We start from the raw sequence: 22032 nt of genomic DNA, 5'->3' as shown, positions 1-22032 counted from the left end.
CCACAGTGGCTGCACCATTTGGGTTGTCACCAACAATGCACAAGTTTTCCAGTTTTCCCACATCCTCCCCAGCACTCATTGTTTTCTAGTTTTTGAGTAATAGCTATCCCAATAGAATAGGTCTGTGTAAATGTAATTTTTCTTTTCTTTTCTTTTCTTTTTTTTTTTGAGATGGAGTCTTGCCCTGTCCCAGGCTGGAGTATAGTGGCGCTAGCTCGGCTCACTGCAACATCTGGAGACCCAGGTTCAAGCAATTCCCCTGCCTCAGCCTTCTGAGGAGCTGGGACTACAGGTGCGCACCACCACACCTGGTTATTTTTTTTGTGTTTTAGTAGAGACTGGGTTTCACCGTGTTGGCCAGGATAGTCTCGATCTCCTGACCTTGTGATCCACCCACCTTGGCCTCCCAAAGTGCTGGGATCACAGGCATGAGCCACAAAAATTATATCTGGCCATAGATATAATTTTTAAGGATGGCTTGTGGCTTCTGCTCCTAGTTTAAATAAAAATAGTTCACTCTTTCTTGCTCTGGCATCACAGTGGCCATTGGCACTGGCATAAAATTATATATTCACTGCATAAAACATTTCTACAAAGTTAGGAAATGGGTTTCCCAGAGGGACTTCTAAAGGGACTCTGAAGATAGTATCAAAAAGAAGAGTTCTAGAAAAGTTTCCAATTATGATAGCAGTGTTGGACTAAGCACATACCCCTCATTTACTTTGCAAGACACAGGGTGCTTTTCTTTCTGCAAGTTCAGGTTTGTTTGCTGAGGCACGCACTCACACTCAAACACATGCATCATGATTTTGTGGTCATATCTCACAGACCCACACCAATGAACCTGAATCAATTCTTGGAACAGACCTAGTGTCTTTTTCTGGATATTAGTTCCCAACATATTCTGAGTTTTCAGTAATAACACCCACAGTTGCAGTATCAGAGACAGAAGTGAGCTGAATTCAAGTTTGGGACAGAATGTGATTACTCTCAAATCCAGTTATTAACCACCTTTCAGAAAATAGAGGATGACTGTTCCCATGGCAACAGAAACCTTAAAGAAAGAGATCACACAGCAGCCTGATGTTTTTAGCAAGCTCCACACTGATTCAACCTGTGGGTAAAGGGAACCAAGAACCAAAGTCAAATGTAGCCTCTGTGGCAGGGTTTTTTCCTTTTTACTCCAACAGTGCTTCCTTTTCCCCATACTTCTTCAAAAGAAATCAGTCTGGTGCTATCTTCCCTGTCTTCCGGCCTCTCCCAGGCCCGTTTCCCAGCATCCTGGTGTGTGCATATGTGTTTCTGTATCTGTTCGTATTCTGTCTGCCTTACTCATCTCTATGTCAATCTAGATTCATGTCCTTCATAGCTGTTAATGAATCATTCAAGGTGTATTCTTAGCTCAGAATTGAATAATCCACCAGAATAAAAAAGATTCCACTATTAAACATCTTGCGAGCAGGGCTTTTGGATTGCTTGTTAGGCAGAAGTCAAATTTTCTTACTATTCTTTTCTTTCTTTTGTTATGGAAATATTTCTCATGAGTGAACACTTCTGATTTGGATCGGTACTAGTGCATGTCTCATTGTTGTGTCTTTACTTGTGAGTGAACATTCTGAGCTGCCTGCCTGCAGATTCCAGTGACAAATGCCATGTTATTTTTAGTCACACTGAATAAATCCAATCTTATTTACATAATATGTAAGGCTGAACTCATGGTTTGCTTTATGCTTTTCATGTCACAAGCAGACAATGATATGAACAGTTGCACACTCAGCATATGTGGACACAGTTTCCTTGTTGAATCAAATAGATTTACTAGTAGAATGGATCTGATGTATTAGAGGTTTGCTTAACAGACATTGGTAAATACCCATAAATGATTGCTTGTGGCATTACTTTTACCTAGAAAATGTTAATTCTTCGACATCTACAAACAGTGAATCATGAGTTTTTCTTGAAACTGCGTTCACTTTAAAGTAGACATGTACAAATGAAATGTGCATGAAATCTCTCCCTTTCCCCATCCTCTCACAGAATGCATGTAGTCCAGAAGCACTTAGGCCAGGTGAAGAACAAGGATCTTGAATTTAACTATTCAGGCCTTAGTTTATTCTTGACCATAGAAGTAGGAGGGAGAGCATGAAGCCATGATCTTGAGTCAGCTGAGGGATAAGGACATGCCATGTCTCCCTTCATGAGAGATACTTCCTCCACTATACACTTTCCACTATACACTTCCTCCACTATACACCCTTATAGCTTTTACTCAAAGACAAGGCTGATTCTTTTTTTTTTTTGAAATGGAGTCTCACTTTGTCACCCAGGCTGGAGTGCAGTGGTGCCATCTCAGCTCACTGCAGCCTCCACCTCCTGGGTTTAAGTGATTCTCCTGCCTCAGTCTCCTGAGTAGCTGGGATTACAGGTGCCCACCACCATGCCCAGCTAATTTTTGTATTTTTAGTAGAGATGGGGTTTCACCATGTTGGCCAGGCTGGTCTTGAACTTCTGACCTCAAGTGATTCACTTGCTTTGGCCTCCCAAAGTACTGGTATCACAGGTGTGAGCCACTGCGGACACTATCTCTAGCCAAGGCTGAAGTTTTAAACAGAACTGGGTTGAGTCTTAAATAATGAAATAAATCTATCTTCATGACAGTATGTGACTGAAAAGTTATGAGGTAGTCTAAGATATGATTTCAGGAGCTTCTCATCCCATAGGAGATGGGAACTTGAGAGGATTGTTGGTCAAATTTACTGGAAATAGACTTGTATCATGTTCAAGTCTAGCGTGGAGACTCTGCACTAACCTCCTTTCATCTCTTTGTCTGGGTCCGCCTTCCCTCACCCGAAAAATCTCTTAGTAGCATGTCTAGTTATTTCATCTTGGTCATTCAACCATGAAGGACTTGAGGGACTCCAGTCCATGGAAACACTGAGATTAAGCACTGTTGATGAGATAACAGACCCGAGTTCTGAAAAACAAACATCAATTTATTAAACTTGCCAGTCAAGTGAGCCCTGCATTTGGGAACGGTTCCCCCCAGATATGCTTGAGCAGAGCTAATATATGTTACTAGGAACGCACAGATGGTTCTGATTAACAGAAGTGGTGACAAAGAAACTGATGGACTCCTAGACCAAGACAGAGCTGCTTTAACACACTCAGCATTCCATCTGTCTTAGGTTAAAGCTGGTTTATTTTGGCTTTGCAGGTCCTGATATGATTTCAAACAGCAAAGTTTCTCGAGGGAGTTGATTCTAAGGCATAAGGCTCTTCAGTACGATGTCCTTGAATGTTGATTTGATTTAAAGAACATGATAGGTTAAGGCTGTGTCCTTGATGCTTGCTAGCAGAAGCCCTTTAACAGTTTCACAGCATGACAACTGTATGTGAAAGAGGCAGGACATGCAGGGGAGGTGGGGGAAGCCTGGCTAGAGATGGTGGCAGGCAGCAGAGAAAAGCATGTTGTAAAGAGATCCTGGACCACAGCCACATAAATGTGCTTGTGCAAAAGAATGGAGAGGGGAATGCTTGCCCTTGCCTGAAGGCAGGGCGGACATTGGGTCTCCACTGCATCGCCCAAGCTTTGCATGGTACCTGGCACAGGGCAAATGCTCTCTAAGTATTTGTTGAATGAATGAATGAATGAATGATAGGAAGATGGGGAAAACAGTCCAACAGGAGAACAATTTAAGACAGTAGAGGGTTCAAGGCCTGAGGCTGTGGCTGGGAGAAGATGATCAGAGCTTAGGTTCCCTGGCCTGGGTCATTTCTGAGACACAGACTTCACAGTCCCTTGCCCCTAATACATTCACACCAAGTGGTAACTGCTGTCAGGGTGAACTTTGCTCTCACAGAGGAGTTGTAGGGAGGGGTGAGGAGTGGAGAGGAGAAATCACCGGACTCTAGGTTCCTGAAGGAGTCAATGGAAAATGAGTGAAAACAAGTCCCCCTGTCTTTTAAACCACTGTACACTTAACTTGCTGCAGGTACTCTGCTAGATCCTTCTGACACTCTCTAGTCCTTGTAGCAAGCCTCTGCAGTTATAGTGGTGAAACCCGTATTACCAACCAATGAGGGAGGGAGCTGTGACTTCCCTAGGCTCGCATAGATGACAGGGACAGGCTGATGTCATAGCCCATTCTGTCTTGCTCTTTGAGACCCTTGATGCCACTCTTACCTGAAGTTCACAGGCAAGGTGGGATCCAGAGAGCCAAGCTGGGATCCAGATAGCCCTTTGGCCAGGCTGCCCTGAGCATGACATTAGCTAAAGAGGATGAGGCTGGCCTTCCCGACCTTGGTGCCCACCAGGTCAGAGGTCTGCAGTTCCAGGGTGCTGGCTGCTTCTCTTACAGGGTGGAACACAGAGTGAGTGCAAGTCCAAGGAACCAAGAACTTCAGTTCTTCATTCTTTTCTTGCTTTGCAAAAAAATTTAGTGGAACTTGAAAGCCTGATCGTGAAGTTGACTAAATGAGAATTGCGCTAAGGTAATTTTGAAAGGGAAGAATACTCCACAAGGAATGGGGGAACTCTTTTGGCTTATCTCCTTACTTCAGATATAAAAAATCCATAAAGCTAGAGAATGAAACAATAGTGGCACATTTTTAGGTGGCAGTTCGGTATATTTATCAAAACTGACAATAAATAAGAATTTTATTTTTAAGAACTATTCTTGAGAAAAACTAAAAATTCATATATAGATCTATGTATTAGGGTGTTCATTGCAGCCTTGTTTGTAAGAGTTTAAATGTGGAAATGTTCCAGATTTACATCAGTACAGTAGAGCTTAAATTAATTAGGATATGATCACACCATAAATACCATGGAACCATTAAAAGAAATTAAGCGGAGTCAAATATGCTGACTTGAAAGGACCTGAAATGTATTGGGAGTGAAGAAATGAGAAAAGCAAGTCACAAAACAATATTATGTAATTATGTTACAAACACATTGGAATGTATTTGGAAGGATGCACACAAACAATTTTTAGTGACAAAGTTTGCAATTAGAGAAAAAGTCAAGGGGTGGTCTTACTTTTTTGATATACTTCTGTGTGGTTTTCCTCTTTTATAAAGAGCATATTCATGTGTTAATTGTGTATTTAATAAAATGATAATGTGGGGAAACGGAACCTGGATATTTGGGAAACGAGAAAGACAAGACAAATTAAAGATAATTTCAGGTTTAATCCTACAGGTGAGTTGACATGAAATTTAATGGACTAGATAGAACCCACTGCTATCACTGGTATGGGCTGCTTATTTGAAGGCAGAATATCTTTGAGCCCTAGTTACAGCCAAATTTTTGTGGCCAAAGAGATCATAGTGCCCTGATGTATTCTGGGAGCGGTTAAGAATAAGTTTATTGCAGCCAAATTAAATGGGGTCTTAGTGGCTTTGATCGTAAAGTTAGTACATGAAGAAAGGAAAACAAGCAATAGGCTGAAATTGCTCCAGCAGAAGTAAGGAAGGGAGTATCCCCTGGAAAAGTATCAGGAAGCTGTGCAGCACTGCAGGTGGGGAAGAGGAGAGAGCTACCTGTCATAACTGCAATTAATATAAGAGCATTCTCTTATCCAGCAGAAACATGAGTTAGATGCCTTTTAAGAAAATTAAAATATGACTTAATTACCTAGTAAAAATTATGAATATGATAGAAGTATGAAGCCTAAAAAGAAACATTTCTTCTTCATTCCTGTTTCTAATTCTATACTTGCTCCCATTATTCACCACTGTTAGAGTTTGGTGTGAATTCTTCCAGAGCATTTAGGCTTATATATATGTACACAAACACACATAGAAGCACACTCACACACAATGACACATGTGCAAAATTAAAAAAAAATACCTAAATATTTTCCTAACGTAGTCTCATTCTGAGCCTCAACAGGAGGCTGTACCCACAGAACTGGCTCACCAAATTTTGGAGTTCTTCTTTGCGTTTCTTTGTGGAATGCTCTGCGGCGGCTCTGGAGAGAAGAGCTCTTCCCGAGTGCTTTCACCAGAACACTTGGGAGAGCAATGCAGGGTGCTTGTAAGTGTCACTGAGGGGGCAGATGTTGATTTGGATTTAGAAGAAATGGGATGCAGGAGTCTTAGATTTGGGTGATCTGTAGTGCAGTGAGTTTAAGAATTTTAGCTCCAGAAATGCAGATTTGAACACGGGTTTTCACACTATCGCTATAAGCTTAGGAAAATTACTTAACCGTTTAGAACCTGTTACCTCGCTTATAAAGTGAGAGTACAATGGTGCCTATCTTATTGCAAGGGGGTTCTGAGGACTAAAGAGGCAATGCCTACAAAATGTTTATCACCTTGCAAAGCATGTACTGAATAATCAATAAAGTAGGCTGCATTTATTTTATTTTATTCCTGTTCCAGGTCACTTTTAGATCACTTTTGAACACTTAGAGTCTTCTTCTAGTCCTTCTAAAAACTGCTTTTCCAAAGGCTTGACTTGCTTGCCTTTGTTTTCTGATCTAATATTTATGCACATTTTCTACTTTTAATCTATCATGTTTGCTTCAATATGCCAAGACTCCCACATGGTGTTTTGAAAATGAACCAAGAGGTTGGGCGTAGTGGCTCATGCCTGTAATACCAGCACTTCAGGAGGCCGAGGTGGGTGGATCACGAGGTCAAGAGATGGAGACCATCTGGCCATCATGGTGAAAACCCGTCTCTACTAAAAATACAAAACAATTAACTGGACATGGTGGCATGTGCCTGTAATCCCAGCTACTCGGGAGGCTGAGGCAGGAGAATTGCTTGGACCCAGGATGTGGAGGTTGCAGTGAGCCAAGATTGCTCCACTGCACTCCAGCCATCCTGGGTGACAGAGTGAGACTCAGTTTTAAAAAAGAAAATGAACCAAGAACAAACCAAAAGTGCTTCACACACAACTTCTTGGACTTGCCTTAAATTGAGTTATAGTTGATCATTTCTTGCATTTTAAACAACTTTATTTCTTGGTTGATTTAGTGGCACAATTTTCCAAATTCATATTTGGTTTTTGACCTCAAGGGCTGAAGAGTCTCCTTGCTTTTGGTCTTGTAGAAATTTAGCTGTTTTCGTGCTTCTTGTCACTAGCTGACTCTTGACTCTATCAGTCCAGATAGAATAGTCATAAATTAATCTGATGTTAGATTAAGTCTTAGTTGCACATCTAAGTGTTCTGTCAATTTATCTATTTATTTAATAAATCTTTATGAGTGTCCCTGAGTGTTAGGAATTTTACTATGTTTCAGGGATAGGGTGGTAATAGAGACAGCCTCTTCTTTCATGAAATGCAGAGTCCGGCAAGGCCCATGCACATTAAGTAATGAATTATTAATGCGGTAGTGCTCTGCTGGGTGATATGCTGTGACAGGGACCCAGGCAGGGCTCCCTGAGGGAAGTGATACAGATATGAGATCTGAAAGAGGAATGAATAAAGTGAGAAGTAGAAGAATATTCTATACAAAAGCAACTGCATATTCAAAGACCCAGACGTAAGAGAAGTCTTGCAGTATTTGAAGAACTGAAATAAAAGTAATGATTGGAGTGGAGAGAGTGAGGGTGTTGAGAGCTGAGGTGGGACTGAAGCCATATGAGGGATTTATGCCTTCCAGGAGTTTCTCTGACCAGTTTCTGATAACAAGTGGTTACATAGTCTAGACTGTTGCTGAGTTTGCAATGATGACAACATGTTTGAACCTCCTTGAACACAGCAGCATTTTATTGCTCTTTGGTGACTAATGAAATTTTGTCTCTGGTGAAGTAATTGGATTCTTAGCATGACACATTTTAATTCAAGTCAAGAAGACAGAAATATAAAAGACTAGTGAGTGATTGCCTCAACTTTATATAAAAATAGGAAGGATTTGGAACTAGAGAGTCTTTGTTTTGAACAGTCTTTCTGGACTTTCCTTTGTTAGTCTTTGTCTTTTGTCTACTTTTTGTCTTCTTAAACTTTGTCTACATGTAGTCAAACGGAATGGACAAAGCAAAAACAAAACAACAATAGATTCTGCTTCAGAGCTGCAAAGCTCCAGGCAACTTCGATGCTTCACAGTTAAAATTTTCCTTTCAGTAGCTGCAGTTGCAATCGTCTCTAGCATCAGCAAAGAGGTGGTAGGAGCATCATGTTTCCGAGATCCAACTTGTAAGGCATGTGGGAATGGGATACTACCTAAGAGGGAATTCTAGTCTTTCATTCTATGTAGAATTAAAAAGACTTATCTTTTAGCTAAAACCCCTGACTGTTTAGAATAATATGATTTAGGATAATCAATAAATACACTTATAGAGATATAATACTATATAGATTATCTGATATAAATGTTTGATTCATTCTTAGTAGTATGTATCGAATTTCACCTATGGCTCTATCTTGTCTTACTCGAAAAGCAGAACAATTTCTTTCTTAGAAAGAAAGCTACCAGTTCCCAGATGCCCACTCCTATTCTTTTTAAGGAATCATAATTTGTTCTCCTTCGAGCCCAGATTTCTCAGTGAATTCTCCAGTATGCTCACAGCTCTCCCTCTAGATATTTTGAGAGCTTGGAGTCATAGTCCTGCATTTTTAAGGAAGCTGTGAAAACCCACATGAGCTCTCCTTTTCCAGCCGTAGAAAAAACTAAATAGTGTCCAACACCACTGTTGGTTGAGAGTCCTTTGGATCTAAGTTTTCTTCTTCTGCATTCTGCTGAGTTCTCGTGAAAAACTAATTTGAGATAATAGCAGAAAATAAAAGACACTGGCAGAAGGATTTTCAATGTTAAGAACTGACCTATGACAAAACTGGCCATTTTGCATCTTTGTCATATTTACAGGTTTACTTTTCTAATATTTATACTTTGGATTTGCGGGGCTGGAGGGGCGGTAAGGTAGCCATAGCCAGGAAGATTTGTACAATGATGGAAAACTAATAAAGATGTGAATTTTGTTAAAGACAGATTCTCAAATCACAATATATTCTTGGCAGTGCAGAAGAGTTTTCTCCTGGGGATAGAGGGAGTGTCCAGATAAGTCAGAATGAAAATGAGCGGGGAAGATGGGTAAATTTCCCAACTCTGGAATTTGTGGCAGAGAGAGCAAATAACTGCTGCTCTCCTGGCGCCTGGTTGCTCGCACCACATCGAGGCCCAAGCAGGTGAAACCCCAGCGGATCACCCCGGAGGAGGACCTGGGCGAGCAGCAGCCGCAGCAGCCGACCCCAGAGTTTGTAGATGTGGCCCCCACGGTGTCGGCGGCGGGGGAGCTTGGTGCTCGGTGGGAGAAGACGCAAGTCTGTGAGAAATGCTGTGCGAAGTTCTTTAGCGTCTCTGAGTTGTTGGAACATAAGAAAAATTGCACTAAAATCCACCTGTCTTCATCAGGAATGATGGCGAGGGTCCAGTGCCTTCAGAAGACATCTCTGGAGCTGTACTGAGCCACCAGCCACCCAGTCCAAGCAGTGAGGATGGTCACAGGGAGAATGGGGGCAGCTCAGGGGACATGAAGGTGAAGCTGGTGAGGAATCTGTGATGTATCTAAAGACAAAGACGGCCCTGACACCCACCCCCCAGTACATAAGATGTTTACTCAAAGGCAAAGTGGCCAACACTAACGTGTCCTTGCAGGCGCTACGGGGTGCCAAGGTGGTGGTGAATCAGCGGAGCGCAGATGCCCTGCCTGCCCCTGTGCCTGGCGCCAACAGCATCCTCGAGCCGATACTGTGTCTGCAGCAGCAGAGGCAGCTACAGCAGACCCAGCTCACCGAGCAGATCCGCATCCCGGTGAACAAGTGAGCCGTTCACGCCTGCACTCCAGCGGGGCGGCCGACACCCTGAAGACCTTGGGCAGTCACATGTCCCAGCAGGTTTCTGCAGCTGTGGTTTTGCTCAGCCAGAAAACTGGAAGCCAAGGTCTGTCTCTGGACACCTTGAAACAAGCCAAGCTACCTCACGCCAACATGCCTTCTGCCGCCAGCTCCTTGTGCCCAGGGCTGACGCCCTTTGTTCGGAAGCCGGATGGGACCTGGGTGCTCCCAAACGTCATGTCCCGCCTCCCCAGTGCTTTACATCCTCAGGCCCCGGGCTCAGTGTTCTTCCAGGGCCCTTTCTCATCTGTGGCGCCAGACCTATCCAAGGGAAGGGGAAGCCACCAAACATCTCCGTGGAGGAGGTCAAACCCAAAGATGAGGCGGTCCTCTCCAAGCACAGGTGTAAGTGCTGTAGCAAGGTTTTCGGGACTGATAGCTCCTTACAGATCTGCTTCCGCTCCCACACTGGAGAGAGACCCTTCGTGTCCTCTGTCTGTGGTCATCTTTTCTCCACCAAGAACGACCTGGAGGTGCACTTTCGCTGACATCCCTAGGTGAAGGCAAACCCCCAGCTGTTGGCTGAGCTCTAGGACAAACTGGCAACAGGCAATGGCATCCCCTATGTACTCTCTGTACCCCTCCCTGTAGATGAATCAAGTCTCTTTCTAGACAGTATGCCTGTCCTTGTAACCCCCTTGGTAGGGCTACCTGAGAATCCCTCTTTAGTGACTAACCCCAAGGACCTCAAGGGTGGCCCCCTGCCAACCAACTTGCAGCCTGGGCCTTCTCCAGAAAGTGAGGGTGGACCCACACATCCTGGGGTGGGATCAAACAATAATTCCCCAAGGACTGGTGGCTTCCAAGGGAATAGGACCATCGACCCCAACAAATGTCTCATTTGCCACCGATTCTTAAGCTGCCAGAGCTCCCTCAAGATGCATTACTGCATCCACAGTGGGGAGAGATTAATCCAGTGTAAGATCTGTGGCCACGCCCAAAGGTAACCTGAAGGCACACCTCAGGATTCACTGAACTAACACGTCCATTAAGACACAGCATTCTTGTCCCATCTGCCAGAACAGGTTTGCCAACGCCGTGATGCTGCAGTAGCAGATTTGCCTACTCTAAGATGGATGGCTCCCAATCAGGTATCAGTGCAGATGTAGAAAAACCAGGTGCTACTGACAGCGTTCCCAAAACCAGTTTCTTCACTTCTTGGAAGAAAACAAGATTGCAGTCAGCTAAGCTAAAGGAGAACTTGCGTGGAAGGAGAAATGCAGACAGAGTGAAATCTCTAGAATCTGCTTTTTTTGTAAGAATTCATCTCCTGTTTTGTTTTTCTTACTGATATGCAAATGATATTTACGACGGTTGTTATCACATCAGGCAAACTTTACAATCACCATTGTCGCTATGTTGCTTTGCGAAAAATTGAAAAATAAAAAAAAATCAAAACAAATACAGACTTTTTCATTTTTTTAATTTTGGAAAGAAACTTTGTTACTTGTGACAAACTGTATACACAGAACCTTTGTACAACCTAGAATGACTTTTTCCAAAGATTGTTACCTATTTCAAGGTAGAGCCATTGGAACTTACTGAACAACAGTGGAAAAGACAACTGCATAGCCTAATTGAGAGGAGAGGGGTATACTTCTATGGTAACTGTATGCAGGTCTGCCATCTATTTAGGGACCTGTTTTATATGCCCCAACTCTGTCCTCATTTTATTGTTTGTTTTTTGAATGTAATAATAATAAAAAAACCCCCAAAACTAAGGTTGCAAAATTGCTTCAACTTTAGAACTTTAAGTAGGATGCCTTCAAATGGACTTATGCTAGTCCTTGGGGAGTGAATACGTGTGTTGCTGCTTATTTAAATACAGTTCAGTTGGAGCCCTGAGAGTGTCAATGTCTTCCTCACACTTCTTAGATGCCTTCCTCTTCCTGAACTCCAGAAGAGGTGGGCACCTGAGCGGGGAATCTCAGATGACTTAATTTAGTTTGCCAGTACCTACTTTATTGAAGAACTGGGTTTTCATTCTTCAGAAGAAACTCATGGAAAGGCATGTTTCCTATCACAGGTTCACATGCCAATTTTTTTTGTTGTTGTTGAATTTCTATCTACAACTTATGCCAAGTAATTGTGAAGATTTTTTGGTTTTCTTGCTGAATATTTCATGAAGGCTATGAAGTTGGAACAGGCAAGTCCTGGGTGTGAAATCTTTAACTGATCCACCTCATTTATTTTTTATTTTTTGTAGACATAGGGTCTGTTTTCCTATTTTACACTAAAATATTCCCAGGCCCTGTGTAAAACCAAGAGTTGATGTATTGGTGGGAAGAGCTGAACGTTCAAGATGTTTTTGTGATGCCTTTTTTTTCCCTGAAATTTCCTTTTGTACATGTAATATTGAGCAAATGAAACATTGCTCTTGGTTTAACAAGAAAGGAGAAAGAAAGACTCTAACTTCTGGGAGAAAAGTCTTTCCCTCTATCTGGAAGGCCCTGGATGAAATGTGGATCCAAGACTATTGGCCAAAGTATCATCTTTTCATTGTTGCACCTGACTTAGGGATTCCCTCCACTCACTTTTTTTTGGCAAGTTGTGCCTTTCCTTCTAGAATTGTAAGTGAGTACAATAATAGTACCTGTTCACACTGTGAAGTGGATATTGTTACAGAAAACATACCAGTGGCTTTCTTAATGTTGAGCTAATGTCTTGTGAATGTATAATCTGTGGAGAAACCCCTGTAGTTGTACCTGCTGATGCTGTCTGTTGGTAAATAAATTTTGAATTTTTTTCTCCCCAAAAAAGAAAATGAGTAGGAAGAGAACCAAATAGTTAAGAACATGGTCATAAAGAGTATAGATTTCGGTGAGAGAACAAAGGAAGAGTTAGAAATAAGGTGTGAGAAATGATCATAGTAACTGGCTAGAAAGAAAGCCAACTTTATTTGAATTTAAAGTGGACCAGAGGGGCAAATGATGTGAAAAGCAGTATGACTGATGATATCTAGTAGGTAGCAGATGCTGATGGAGGGTAGACTGCACAGACAGGAAAGGCCTTCGTATAAAGTAAAAATGATTCGTCATTAATAATGACTCATTTTTTTTTTTTTAAAGTATAGGTGTTGTGGTGAAGGAACAAGCACAGGAGAAAGTATATGGTTATTTAATTATCTTTCCCAAATGTTGGAAACACACATATAGCCTTTATAAGATATAGTATTTTGTGAGTTAGATGAAGAGTTTGTGCATGGATACTGTGGTGCCTGCTAGGGCACCTTCTTCTTAGGTTCAATGAAATATTTAGACTCACATCATGACCACAGGCCCCCTTGGCCCCAGTCTGCTTGAAATGCTATAGGACAAGAACTACGTAATGTCAGGGCACAGTGTCAGGTGCTCCTCTGCTGTGGGAGTCCTGGCAGCAGTCTTTACCACCATCCTCACAATTGTTCAGGAGTCATTCTCTGTGGCCCTGATTTAGAAGACTCATGCCCCACAACAGCCAATACCAACAACTCCCATCCAGTGTTTATGGTTCATTTATAGTTCTGCCCCGTCCAGATGCAAGTTACCAATAAAGAGTCATTGTCATCATGAGTAACGTGCCAGACAACAGAGTTGACATCATTTTTATAAGGTTAGTTAGGGGACACAGGGAGAAAGTTAACTGAAATTCTCAAGTAGAAATAAAAATGGTTAGCCCTTTACCTGCAGATATCTAAAAAGACTCGTGTACCTGTGCAACTATAAGACTGCCTAATGCCTCCCTGTGCTGTGCTATCCCAGCCCGTACATCTTGGTAATTAATATGGTTTGGCTGTGTCCCCACCCAAATCTCATCTTGAGTTATAACTTCCATAATTCCCACATGTCATGGGAGGGACCTGGTGGGAGGTAACTGAATCATGGGGGCGGGCAGGTCTTTCCCATGCTATTTTCCTGATAGTGAATAAATCTCACAAGATCTGATGGTTTTATAAAGGGGAGTTCCCCTGCACACACTCCCTTGCCTGCCTCCGTGTAAGACTTGACTTTGCTCCTCATTCCTCATTCACCTTCTGCCATGATTTTGAGGCCTCCCCAGCTATGTGGAACTGTGAGTCAATTAAACCTCTTTCCTTTATTAATCACCCAGTCTTGGGTATGTCCTTATTAGCAGTGTGAGAACAGTGATCAATCACGATCTGCTGAATGTATATAGGCGACGTGATGTAAACCGAGAAATGTGAGTTACCTGACACTGAAGGGCTGAAATTGACAGTTCAGATGACCCAAACCATGCTTCAAACTCCCCATAACGGCTGTGTAGCCAGGCTATATTTTCATTTGTTAGTCCTCATAAACACCTGTAAAGTGGACGTTGAAGCTGTCAGTTTTAGCCCTTTAGTTTCTGATAACTCACATTTCTCAGCTTACATCATATCACCCATATACACTCAGCAAATGGTAATTGATCACCAAAAACAAGAAACAAAAAACCCCAGCTAATTTGGGAAATATGGAAACACCACCAGGGATGTAGAGAACGATGCAGGGCGGGAAGGCAGCGAAGGTAGGTGTGCTACCAAACCAGCTACCACAGCGGGAAACTGGAGCTCATCCTGGGGTGACTGTGGGGAACAGTGCAAACCCCCACCTCAGGATGATTCCAGCCGAAGGGCAAGGGAGCCAGGACATCTACACACCAATGCCCTAGAGCCATTGGTTGAGGGCTGCTCCCAAAAGGTGCTAACTCCCTGGTACTTTGGCCTGCTGCACAGGGGCAGAGCAGGCTCCTAGAAAAAATAAATTCCTGGCGCAGGAAATATAGATATAGCACCAGGGAGTCACTTGAGCACAGTGAATGATCCCAGGGTTGTGGGCAGGACATGGACAACATCCATTACAGCAGCCTTGCATTTTAGGTCTGGAAATGCTATGACAAAGCAACTCTTTTCTTCCGTTTATGAAGTCCCTCCACAAAGTCTCCACGGGTTTTTAACGAAATATGAGCATGAAACAATCTGATAGAGAAGAAACAGTACAGCAAAGTGATTAGAAGCTCTCAGGAGTTCCACTGCTTGGGTTTAAATCCCATCTCTGCTGCTTGGATAGCTTAGTTGTGTAATTTAGGCAAGGTCCGGAGCCTCTTTGTGCCTCAGTCTTCTCATTTGTGGAATTGGGACAATAAGGGTGTTGTGAGAATTGAATTAGATGATATGAGTGAAAGACGTGGATAGAACAGATTGTTGGAGTCAGGGATGAATAACTAAGAGTTTTCGCCCTCATACAGTTTAAACCTTTGTGTTTTTTTTTTGAGATGGAGTTTTATTCTTGTTGCCCAGGCTAGACTTTGATGGCGCTATCTCAGCTCATCACAACCTCCACCTCCCGGATTCAAGTGATTCTCATGCCTCAGCCTCCCAACTAGCTTGGATTGCAGACATGCACCATCACTCCTGGCTAATTTAGTATTTTTAATAGAGACAGGGTTTTACCATGTTGGTCGAGTTGGTCTCGAACTCCTGACCTTAGGTGTTCCACTTGCCTTGCCTGCCAAAGTGCTGGGATTACAGGCGTGAGCCGCTGCACCCAGTGAGTTTAAATCTCGATGGGGAAGATACTTAAGCAAACAGATCATCTTAATATAACAGGATCAAATTTGAGATTGAGACAGGCACAACGTCTGTGGGAGCCCAGAGAAGATGCATTTAGCACACTCTGAGAAATCAGAATGGCTTCCGGGGAGAGAACATGACTAAACTCCCAGACAGGAGGGGCTGCATGGAGAGAGGAGTGCTAGGCACAGGGAAGAGCACTCCAGGTAAAGCAATGTGAGCCTCACTCACCTTTTTTCTTTTTTATAAAATTTAATTTAATTTTAAGTTCAGGGATACATGTGCAGGCCGTGCAGGTTTGTTACATAGGTAAACGTGTGCCATGGTGGTTTGCTGCACCTGTCAACCCATCACCTAGGTATTAAGCCTTACATGCATTAACTATTTATTCTGATGCTCTCCCTCCCCCCACCCCCCAAAAGGCCCCAGTGTGTGATGTTCCCTTCCCTGTGTCCAAGTGTTCTCATTGTTTGGCTCCCATTTCTAAGTGAGAACATGTGGTATTTGGTTTTCTGTTCCTGTGTTAATTTGCCGAGGATAATGACTTCCAGTTCTATCCATGCCCCTGCAAAAGACATGATCTCATTCCTTCTTATGGCTGCACAGTATATGTACCACAATTTCTTTATCTAGTCTATCATTGATAGCCATTTGGGTTGATTCCATGTCTTTGCTATTGTGAATAGAGCTGCAATGAACATACGTGTGCATGTACTTTTTTTTTTTTTCATTTGAATTGTATTGGATGAAGTGATGCAGGAGTGAGTTTAGGCAATTGCTTCAAAAGCTTTACCACTCTGAGGCTGAGGAGTGGAGTGTGAGATGGAGGGCTAGGTAGTAGAGGGGTGGAGTGGGCATAGGGCTGAGCCCTGGTGGTCTTAGCACTTCCTTTAACAATCTGCATGACTGTAGGCAAGTCCTTCCCTCCTAATCCCTTGGCTCCCACCTGAGCAAAGAGGGGCTTCGGGTAGCTGGGTCGTGATCAGGGCTTATAGCCCTGTCTAAGCACCCACCTTCAGAAGCGTGCTTCAGCTTTGTGGGTAGGTGTTTATGCACGCTGCTATGGCCTGTGATTTAGAGGGTTTTGACAAGTGTGGAGAAGTGTCTGCTCCCCTCTCATGCTTCCCATCTGGAGTTCTCAGTTCTTTGCCAAATTTCCTCCAGCTCTTTGGCACAGAGGCCTCGTCTCAGAGCAGGCTGTGCCTTGGAATTTGGCTTTTTAGGGGCATGTTCTCTAGTTCAGGCCTGTTGAGGTGGTCTTGTTTTCCTGGTCTCCATCAGTGCCTGCTGGGATTTGGCAGGCCGACCCCCAGCCCAGACTAGGGACAGAAGGCAATGGAAGCCCCTTACTGGGCTGCACCGATGCATGGCAGGACCACCCTATCCACGTCTTGGGTTTCACATGTGGTCTTTCATGCGTGATTTAGTATCAGAACTAGGCTTTTGGTGTTTGGAAGACAGCACATTCTCCAAGGCATCACATCAGAGATGAAACTCTCACCTCCATGTTTTCTTTTTTTTATTTTTTAAATTTTTTACAGAAATGAGGTCTCACCATGTTTCCCAGGCTGGTCTCCAACTCCCAGGCTCAAATAACCCTGTCGCTTTGAACTCCCAAAGTGCTGGGCTTACAGGTGTGAACCATGGTGCCTGACCAACTCCATGATTTCTTTACACTGGGATTGCTGATTGGTGAAGGTTGACATTTGAGAGGTTGGATGTTAATATCGTTGCTCTTCTATCCAAGAAGACAAATATAGAAAAATGAGTTTCCATATATTAATTGGTCAAGTGATTGTGTCAAACCCCTCAGAAGTCACCTGGTTTTCCCATAGCAGCTGGTGTTCTAAGTCATTTGCAAAAAAACCATATAGTCTAGTCAGATCATTTCTCTCTTCAGTCATTTATCTCCATCATCTTGTAGAGAAGGATTGAAATTATTTATCAGTTGAGTCTTACTATCAGTTAAAGTCAGGTTCAATTGTTGACATTAGTAAAATTAAAATAATTATAGCTTCAATAAGGTAGGTATTTTCTCTTTAATTTCTCTCTTGTATTTCTCTCTCACTTTAATGTCACCATGTAGGCAGTCCAGGTGGTTTGGTTACTTTATATCGTTGCAGATCCCAAGTTCCTTCTACCTTGTTGCTCTGCTGTGCAGGACCTCCATGGGTACCTTGTAGTCCAAGATGGCTGCTCCTGCTCCTGCCATCATGTCCACATTCTAGCTAGTCATAAGAAGAAAGGGGTAAAGAAGGGCATGGTACCTCCCAAAGACCTTTCCTGGAGGCTGCATATGCTTCTTTCTTTAGAATGTTATTGGATAAAACTCAATGATACAGTCATACCTACCCATAATAAGGGCTGGGAAATGTAGTCTTTTTTACTGGGTGGTCATATGACCAGCTAAAAGTTGAGCATTCTGTTATTAAAAGAAGAAAGGGAGAGGACATATGAGGGGACAATTGGCAGTTTCTATCAAAAACTAGATTTGACTCTTGACAGTGTTGTGTGATCTTGGGCACAAAATTAGAATTATTTGAGCCTCAGTTTTCTTATCTGGAAAATCATTATAATGTTATTTACCTCACTGAGTTTTTGTAAGCATAATACAAAAATTAAATAAGGTAATGTTTGTGAAAATGCTCTGTAAACTTCAGAAAGCACAGTACAAGATATTATTAGACAATAATTTGTTTTCACATTTTCTTAAGCAACTTCTCATTACGAAAACAGACAAAAGGAGGGGCACAGCAGGTATATTTTGAATGGAATAAAAGTCACTTTGGAAACAAAAGCCAATCTAGGGGCAAGCATGGACCTTCACCTTGTGAAATCAGGCAGAAAAGTCTCAAAAGCAAATGTTCAAATGTGAGTTTCCCAATTGTAATTGGAAAGATGAGGTACTCCACTAAAAAGGGTTTTCCTTTGGTATTTCAGCCTTATTAGCCTTGGCTCAAATCTACAACAGGAGAGGCACTCATAACCAACAAGCGGTAAAGAAATCTTCAAAGAGTTTCTATATCAGGAGGGCTTTATTTGAGTCAGGGGAAAGGGTCTTTAAAAAGCTGAAATCCATTTGTCTGTTTTGCCTAATAAGGAAATACTTTACAGCATGTGATGTAGTGCTCCGGGAAAAGAATCAGCACTTTTTCCCTCTAGATTTTAATGAGAATTGACGTACTAGGAATGGGCCTCAGTAAATATTGCATATAATTATTTATTAGATTTGTAAATACCTCCTACTACTGAAGCCTTCAGGCATATGGACAAAGGTGGAATATGAGGCGGCAAATACATCCAGACTCAGCAAACACAGTTGCGAGGTCATCCTATTAAGGCTCCAATAGAAACATGGGCTATCCATGGGGCCAGAAGCAAACACTCTGTGGAGCAAAATGACCAGATTAGGAGGTGATGACCCTTTCTTTGGGACTGGTCTGGAGTGTTGTTGCCAGAGTGAGGGGGCCCTCTTAACTCTTTGTGTCAATGGTGTGTGGGGCTTTGCAATTCTGGCCATTGATCACACTCCAGCTCGCAGAGGGCTGACTCCATCACCCACAGACCCAGGGAATCACTTGAAATACAGTTTTCTTTCATGTGGAAGGAGCAGGAAGCGGTGATAGCAAACCATCTTCTTTGATTTTCTTCTTATATAGAAATAGCCATACTAATGAAGAGGTGCTTAACATGAACCTTGAACCAGGCATATTTGGATATAAATCCAGATTCTGCTAATTAATACCTATGTGTTCTGAAGTAAATTACCTGCATTTATGAATTTTGCAGAGTTATTTTGAGACTAATATGTGAGTAATTCACACATAGTAGAGACTCAATAAATGCATCTGATAGCTAGCTGAGGTATATCATAGAGAAGAAGGTTAAATACAGACAACTTATAGTCCTTTCTCTGTCCAGTGAAGCAAATAGGGCCTTATACCAAGGCTGACAATGCTACTGAATTTTGAATTTTGAAGGCACTTAAAAAAAAATTTGTTCAAAGCATCCCAACTCACCTAAAAAGGTAGGTTTATGAACCAAAGCATTCTCTATGGGAAGAAGAATATCCTTCTGGTTCAATTGCTTCACTTTCCCTAATCTCCTTCACCTTCAATTTTGGATACTTTATGGAATCCCAGAAATGAATGGTCTGGGAAGGTTGTCTAGAAATGTTTTATCTTTAGGAAGAACTGCAAGCAAACCACGTTAAGGAGTTAAGAATACAGCCAAATATTTAATTGCCCAGTGAGGTGCCTGGACACCATAGTATGTCCAGGAGATTCACTCCACCCTGTGGTAACTTTGCCATTCAATTCAGGGAATTATTCTTCATATATAACTTCAGTTCCTTATGGTGTAATTTAGGGCACTTAAAAAATGCTCTCATTTGATATATATTCATTGAAAACCTTCTCCGTTCTTGACACTGCCAAATTGCTGAGACATATATTTGGCCCTTAACTGAAAAAAAAATATCACTGGTATTCCATTAGAAATGAGGCCCTTCTTATACTTGAAGAAAACTCATTATTTCTTTTCAATCTTAAGTATTCTCTACTTAAAATTTTAAGAATCAATTAATACTTTTAGTCTTCACATCTAGGTATTTAGTCCTACCTGAACCCTATCTAATTTCTCCATCTTTCTCTTTCTCTCTCTTTTGTAGAAACAAAAACTGCCAATTCTTTGAACTAAAAAAGTTATTTATTTTTCTATTTTTGGCCACCAAATGCTACCATAAAGAGATCAGATTGTTTTCTATGGAAATGTATTATAAGACCAATATTTAAATGGAAAAAAACTGAATTAAGAAGCTACAATTCAGTTGGGAAATTCAAATGAACTCATAAAACACAACGGCTGGATTGAATTAGTCCCTTGATGGTCAATTCACTAACCACAAGAAATATGAAATGAAAAATCATTTTTTCCAACAGTTTGAAACAAAACTTAAAAAATTTTAAAGTCCCCCAATCAGTGAGAAGAACTCTGGTTTCCTTTACTTTCACTGAAGTCCCCGAAAGTAAGACTTTAAGAGAAATACATAAAAACTTTGCATCACCATTCTTCAGGGTAGAGAGACTCACTAGGTAAATGCTTTCCCCAACCTACCTTAAATGCTTCAGATGGTAGACTTTAACACAACTTTGATGGAACTTTTTGAAGATACAGAAGGCTTACAATTTACATTTCAAGTTTATGAAACCAGTAGTGATACAATTTTATTTGTTTCAATAGTACCACAAAAGAAGCAAAATACTGGTTTGTGGAGACCTCTGTAATTTATAAAGTATCTTTATCTCCCAACACACTGTGTGATAGGTCAGGGAGGTATTATTTCTTTTTTCCGTTAAGAAAATTAAAACTCAGAAGTTGAGCTTGTCCTGAGTCTTCCAAAGAAAATGGCAGAGCTGTGGTCATAATTGAGTTTCCTGTGTCTCAAATCCATAATGATAGCCTATTGTACTCAAGTCTGTGAAATCCCTATTTTAATAGGTCCATGGGGATATTTGAGTCATTTCCCATAAAGATCAACCTTTACCTTTGGAATCGCTCCAGCCAACTTTTGTTTCATATGCATGTGTGGCTTATCACAGTGTCTTGTGTTTCTATTGCTCCTTTCTCTGAGAAAATCCAGGCACATTCCAGACACTCAAGTCTAATCAGCTCTGATAGCAGGGAAGCAGGATTGGACTACAACGGGGGTCATTTGGCACTTGCCCAGTGACTGTGGTGGAACCCACTCACTCAGGCATTCCTGGAGTAAGAATGGCCTCAGTGACCCACCACCTCTGTATGCTAGGTACTTGGTTGGTGTTCCCTTCTCCTTAAAATCATACTCCTGTATCCTCTGCTGCTTATCCCTTGCTATTATTCCTTTTGTGCCAAACTTCTCAAAAGAGTAGTGCATACTTGTTGTTGATAATTTCTCTGCTCTTATCCTTAATGTGTCATCCTGGTATTAGCCCTGACTTTTCCTCTAAATGATGCCTATACGCTTTCTCAGGTTTCTTTCTCCTTAAGCTAAATCTGGCTGCACTCTTGTGCTTGAAATTTTCTTCTCCATAACTGTCCTGATCTGGTTCTCTTTCTAGCTCTCCAGGTACCATTTTTTCTCTCTCTCTTTCTTTCTTTTTTTGTTTCTTCTGGCTCCATTTTATTGTTTGCACTCCATAAAAGTGTTCTTAACCCATAGTTCTTTAGGCTCTATTAACTTTTTCCTCTTAGCATATAGTTGCTTTTGTGGCTTCATCTCTGACATCAATTTTGAATGACTCCCAATCCACAGCTCAAACTATGTCCTCTTTTCTCAGCTTCAGCCTCAAATTTGCAGATGCCTACTGTACAGCTCCACTTTGATGCCCAGTTGCCACCTTAAACTTATGACTAAATGGATTTCTCCTGGTCCCTCTCAGACTTCTTCATTTCTGTTGGTGGCATCATTCTTTTACTCACTCGAGGTCATTGTTTATAATAATTTTGAGTTCATCCTTTTTCTTTTCCCAAATACAACATTGACTTTTTCCCTCTCACGTTACATTTCATCCTTCCATTCCTAATGCCATCATTGTAGTCTGGACCATGCCTATTGCAATGAGTTATGTGTCTTTGATTTCTACTGACTATAACACCA

The 22032-nt window shown here is 41.8% G+C and overlaps 1 pseudogene; it reads left to right on the top strand.

The window, feature by feature from the left end:
- The first annotated feature begins 1028 nt into the window (after nucleotides 1–1028).
- Nucleotides 1029–10387, top strand: LOC103225105 (sal-like protein 4 pseudogene; annotated as a pseudogene).
- Nucleotides 10388–22032: the final 11645 nt, after the last annotated feature.

Source organism: Chlorocebus sabaeus, chromosome 4, assembly GCF_047675955.1.
Source record: "Chlorocebus sabaeus isolate Y175 chromosome 4, mChlSab1.0.hap1, whole genome shotgun sequence".
NCBI lineage: Eukaryota > Metazoa > Chordata > Mammalia > Primates > Cercopithecidae > Chlorocebus > Chlorocebus sabaeus.
This window is presented reverse-complemented; position numbering and strand designations above follow the sequence as displayed.